Source organism: Cavia porcellus, unplaced genomic scaffold (genome assembly GCF_034190915.1).
Source record: "Cavia porcellus strain 051 isolate PalLab524CR breed Dunkin Hartley unplaced genomic scaffold, mCavPor4.1 scaffold_20, whole genome shotgun sequence".
In the NCBI taxonomy this organism is placed as follows: domain Eukaryota; kingdom Metazoa; phylum Chordata; class Mammalia; order Rodentia; family Caviidae; genus Cavia; species Cavia porcellus.
This window is the reverse complement of record NW_026947503.1, coordinates 52,393,681-52,400,204: the sequence shown is the minus strand read 5'-3', so window position 1 is coordinate 52,400,204 and position 6,524 is coordinate 52,393,681.

The following is a 6,524-nucleotide window of genomic DNA, read 5'->3' as shown; positions in this document are numbered from 1 at the left end:
CCGATAAAAAGGAAAAAGACAAAAAAAAAAAAAAGATTAGAGAAGTTTAGTGGTTATACTAGTAAAGAAAAAGAGATGGAAATGGGAGAATGAAAGAAAAAATTTTGCAAGTTAAGCAATGGAAACAAGAAAGAGAAAAATGAGATAAAGGATTGTAGTAAAGAGTTGAAATATATTAACAGAATCAGAAATAATAACAGAAAAGAGCAAGAATAAAGAGTATAGAAAGAAAATGTATCAAGAAAAAAATTAAAAAGAAAAAAGGAAAAAACAAGCTTCAATAAAACCAGTGAATAAGAAAGAGGGGGAAAAGGGAAAAATGAATAAAAAAACAAATTTCTCTGTATGTTTGAATGAGTCTTTCTGTCTGTCTGTCTGTCTGTCTGTATTTCTGTGTTTCTTTCTTTCTGTTTTCTAGGAATCACAGGTTGGGAATCCAACAAGTCATGGTTTTCTCCATGTAGCTATACGGCCTGTGAGTTGGCATGGTGCCGCCCTATGTCAGTGTTCTTCTGTCTGTTTACCTGGAGTCTGTAGCAACTGCCCAAGCCATGTGTATCCTTGCTCACACTGGTAAATGGCAAAGGCAATTAGGACTCAGATCTGTGCCGAGTTTAGGTAGCAAAGAAATGGTTACCAAAGCCCACTGTATTTAATACCAACACTTTCAGATGTTTCTGAGTGCAACACCAGCTTCCCTGGCTTCTCACCTTGGAGGGCCTGGTCTATTTAGCTTTTACATCTGAACTTAAACTGCTTAGGTGTCTTTTTCTAGCCTGCACCCTTCTATGACTGTCTCCCATGGCTACCTTTCACCCTGTCAATGTGGGAAGGTTACAATAGGAACCCTGAAGTGGAGTTGATTTTAGTTGTTTAGCTGTTTAGAGTCTCAGGTTTAAATAAACAACCGCTTCCTTCAATGGTACCTGATTAAGTACTCCCTGACAATATGTCAGGTGCCAAATCTTACTCCCTCTCCAGCTGTTGTCTACTCTGTGGAAGGAGCCACTTTAGCACAAAACCTCCTACTACTTTTGCAGTTCACCTCAGCTGCGGGTTCTTCCTCCAAGTGCAGACAGACAGTTTCATGGTGTCTCTCTGAACTCTTGGCCCAAGGCTTACCTTGAATCTGAACAAGCAAGTTTTCTTTCCCAGGGTAGAGATAAGCTTCCAGGCTGCTTTTTTCTTTTCACTGTGTTGTTGTCCTTCTAATTTTCCCATTAGTCCTTTTGGGATTTCTAGAGATCTACTCCTTCCTCTTCCTTCTTTTTGTTGAGTTGTTATTTTCCAAGTGTCTGGATTTCAGGTTTCTGAGAGGCTGTATTTTGCTGCTGAGCATTTTGGTCTTCCCCCATCCCAAAGTTTTAAGCATAAATTCTTGAAGGCAGTGTTTTCTAGATTATGATTACAGGTTAGTTACATCAGAATTGATTGGAGAATTATTTAAACCTCCACAAGTCTTATCCTAGAACTCTTGGTTAAAATTTCTGAAGGTTGGTTCTTGAATAGTTTTCTCAAAAGATTCCCAGACCATTGTGTACACTTAACAATGAGAACTTCTGTAAATGGTAGTGATATTACACTCAACTATCCTCTCCACGCACTTTTTAAGAAAATGGAGCCCCTAGGAAGAGATATGATGATGGTGCAGATGAGTAAACAGAAAGAAAGCAAAAGCAGAGTTGAGAAGTGAAGATCCAATCTGTTTAAGTTTTGTAGGCATTTTCTCTACTTTTAACATTGCGTTTGTTCCAGTCCCCTTTCTATTTCTGCTGGCCAAGTTTAAGTCATATTAGTCTAGTCATACTTTGCTAAATAAACATGATTACTAGGTTGAAGCCAAACACCTTTGTCTGTTCTATAATAACCTTCAAATATGATCCCACATATATTTTCATCCATCTTTCACTGCATTGGTAGAGTCTTTGCAAGTTCATTTGCTTACCTACCTTCACCTTGTTTATGAATTCTTAAATAATCTCTTGCTTGTAATCTACTATCTTATCATCCATATCTGCCTCAAGGACTCAGAACTAATATGATTTTTAATTTACAGAAGTGGCCACTCTAGCCCACATTCTGTTCATCCAATAAATTTCTAAAGAAGTTTATAATCTGTCAATCGTGTATATTTTTGGAGTCTCATATTTGAATTCATATTTATTTTTTCTTTATTAGATGTGAGATAATTCTCATTGTGAACATACTTACTATACAGATTGGCATTTTTCAAAGTTGGAACTTATTCTTTTACAGAATCAATGTTCATCAGATAATTATTATAAGCAAAAACTCTAAATCTTAGAGCTTGTCAGTGAATTCTGGGATTAGTTTAGTGTCTAACAATTCATTCTGTCCCACAAGTGATAAATTACTAATCTCACAGACAGCTACAATCATTCCATATACAACCTCCATCGGCCACCTCTCCAAAACCATGCTGTATAAACACATACCGGAGGTAAGTGTATTCTATTCATCAAGAACAAGTTATTTTAGAAGAAAACAGTCATCATATGTATCTATGACTTTCTTTTACCATCTTGAATGCTAACTATATTAAATTTAGGATTTTCTATGGTTCTGCCTTAAATGTTATACTCACACATCTAGAAAAATTCTGAAGGCTTCAACAGTATTCTTTTGGACAGACTATGGCAAGTTATTATTATATTATTATTAATATTATCTGTTTTCTTCTACAACCTGAACTTCATCCATGGTTTCATACAGTACCAAGTTCCACAGAATATTAGATAGCAAGATAGCAATTTAACTGCAAGATGGTTGAACTTATTGAACACCGAATAATCAAAAAAACATCACTTTGTGTAGATGAAGTGGTTTTTTTCCATTAATAATTTGGGATTTTGAGCAGGTTTGTAAGCGTCTTTGAAGTTTGTTTTATATGCAATTACAGATAGTGTCTGTTTTATGTCCATGATTTGTTAGATGTGCAGCCTTTCAGAGTTCAATGACTTTTTCTGAGTCTCAGTTTCCTCATCACTACCAGAACTAATAAAATAGTCTTTTGCTTTCAATACCTGAGCATTTACATGTACTCTACAAATTCTTAGTATCTAATGTAGAATAGTTTGAGTAAAAAGGAATGTGAATGTTGATGGATTTGTATTATTATGATTATTCTCATATAGCACACTAGTATACTATTGGGACTCTGTTAAAAACTCTATTTGGGATAAACTATCAACTTCATTTTTGCCAAGAAACTATACAATTTGACATATTAATGGCACTTTTAAGAATATGCATACTTATTCTCACACTGATTTTAAGACAAAACATTAAAATTCAGCAGATTATTGTGCATTACTCTTGTATATGCTATTTCAAGTTTAGTTGCCATAGCGTGAACAGCTTTAATAGACTATATAATTCAGTTTTGGTTAGTATTTTTTACTTTAGAAATAACTACTGTCAAAAGTAAAAATGTGTTTTAAAAACTTGGAAACATGAATCAATATAGCATATATATATGTATACATATATATATATATATATATATATATTATAGCATGTATATTTTATATGTGCAGAATTCTCCTTGTTTAGAAAAAGTGTGATTCCTGTAGGAGTAGAAATATAAAGTTAAGATTACTGTTCCTGTTGAACTAAATAAATCACATAGCTATTAGGAATATATTGAAGGGAAAAAGAGTATAATTTTCTTTTTTTTTTTTTTTTTTTTTTTTTTTTTTTTTTTTTTGTCTTTTTCATTTTTATCGGTACCAGGGATCGAACTCACGACTACCTGCTTGCCAGGCAGGTGCTTATGCCACTGAGCTAAACCCTCAGCCCAAGAGTATAATTTTCACTGTGCAATTGTATATGTATTCTTCCATTAGTTCTGAGGATTTTCCACATACATTTGTTGCAGCATGGTTTGGAGAGTCATCTAAATTTTTTTTTCTTTAAAATTTTAATATTTCTAATTTTCACCTTCATTGTTGTGTAAATGATACATAAAAACTGTATATTTAAGATGTACATGATGGTTTACTCTATAAACACATTATGAAATAAGAATGATAAGAATCACAGTCAAACGAGTTAATGTATCTACCGCCTCACATAGTAACTACATTAGTCAGGGTTTTCCAGAGGAATAGAACCGATAGAATGGATATAATTACAGGAGAGGATTGCTTGGATTGGCTTACATGAGCAGAGGCTGAACATTCCCACAGTGACCACCTATCTGCTTGCTGGGAAGCCTGAGGAAACTGGTAACTGCTGAGATTGAGAAGTCAGCAGACTCAAAACGAGAGGAACAAATGAGGCTGCCCCTTCAGAGACTGCAAGCCCGAAAGCCCTTGGGAAAGCTGCTTGTGCAAGGCTAAGTTCAAAGGCTGAAGAACCTGGAGTCCAATGTCCACGGGAAGGAGCAGAAAACACACTTTTTTAAGAAGGGCAGATGTGCGTGTGCAGGCTCCCCCCTTTCTTCGCTCTGAAACCTCAGCCTCACAGACGGTGCAGGGACTGTTCAGGGTGGGTCTTCTTCACTCTCTTTCCTCACCCCTCTGCTGTTGCTCTGACAGGCTCTCAGACACACCCCAGACACACCCAGAAGAGCGCTTTACCCCTCCTCTAGGCATCCTTCAGGCCACTCAAACCCACAAACGAAATTGACCATTCTATCTTATACAGGATCGAACTCAGTGCATTCTTAGCTCTCTTTTTAAAAAAAATTGTTTGAAATATGTCCTATTTCCCAGGCTGGCCTCACTTTTGTGATGCTCTTGCCTACAGGATTATGGGCAAATTCCAAAAAGATTGGCCACGGTAACATTTTCTGCGTATTAGCAAGCACACTAAAATCCACTTGGACAGTTTGAAGTATATAGTACAGTATCACTAAACTAAATTCTTAATCTTATTTATATAACCCTCCATCGTGGCCCAAGCAGTCTGCATCATTTCTGTCACAACACACTTCAAATCTCATTTGCCTTTACATTCTCAATGAAAAACATCGCTAGTGAAGAGTGAATGCTATCTCCATACTTACTAAATAAATAACTCATTGATAAAACAATAAATGTTTTAGGATGAAAAAATACAAGAAAATTTACCTCATCAGTTTTTCCACATTTAAAAATATGGAAAAAATCTACTAAAAGGATCTACTGTAGCAAATCCCTTCCTTTATTTCTTACCTTTTTACCTTGTTTTCTTCCACTTTTTAAGAAAAACACAATCAGTGGAAGAGGAATTGAAAGGAGAGAGACATGGCTATCCATGAAGACAATGTGAGGCTGTCATTTAAGCATAAATGTTGCTGAACAGTGATAAAAATGGGAAAACAGTGAGTCCTGGCATAAACAGATCACATCCTGCCCGCACAGGGAAGAGTACAGCCAGGGGTGTTTAGTGACCATGGATGCTACTGGGGGTCACATCTAAGGAGTGATTTCCAGCTACTTTACCAGTGGGAGAGGGTACCTGATGACAGGAAGCAGTGCTGTGGGGTAAGAATCAGAAGATGAGGGGGACATTAACAGAGTGGACAGCACATGTAGATATCAAGCCCTGTGCCTGTTTCAGTGCAATGTGACAGCACATGCTTTGTGCTACTCTGTTGAACAGGGCAACAGCGTAAAGCTGTAATGACTAGCAATAAAAAAGGAAGAAGAGTGCAAGGATCACCCTGCATTATTTAAAACCAAATTTACTTTCAAAATGATGTTTGGAAAATTTCATCTTTAGGCAAATTAAAAGAGAAATAGGTAAACTAAAAATTGGATAAAGTTGGATGTTTTAGCCACCTTCCTTGATGCTGAGACATAATACATTACAAATTAAGGGGGGGGGATAGGTTCCTTTGGGTTCATGGGTTTTAGGGGTTTCATTCCAGGGTGAGCTGGTTCTAAGGGTGAAATGGTGTGGTGGAAGGGGCCACTGCAGAAGAAATCTGTTGACATCAGGGCTGCCAGAAGGAAGAGTAAGAAGGTAGGAGCCAGGGACTGTCCCACGCTGGCCTGCATCTTGACCAAGCACTGCTCGGCTCTAGAACTAACCAATGGATGATTTCACCGATGAGCACAGCACTCCATGGAATCACTTTTCACAAGCCCTGGCTCTGAATGCCTGAAGGCTTTAGGGGGCATTCTGGATCTAAACCATAACAGTTGGTATTCTGATTAATTTCACAGTGAATCAAGTGCCCTCGTTCACAATTCCTTCCTAGCCACTTCCTCTCTTTCACTTATCATTCCTCTCCTTTCCTTCTATTTACTCCCACAAGTTCTGACAAGTACTTGCATTAGGGGAATGCAATAAAAATCAAACCAGAGACCATTCATGTTTGCCTCCTGGCATCACAGTCAAATAAAGCAAAATGATAATTCTCAATAGATGAATTGGATGATTAGATAGAAGTGGAAATTGACATAATATAAATATGAAAAAAATGTTTCCATTTCTTTCTTCCTCTTCTTCTTGTTCTTATTTTTCTTCTTCTCAATGCTGGGATCAAAGCCTTGAGCATTTTAAGTAAGCACATT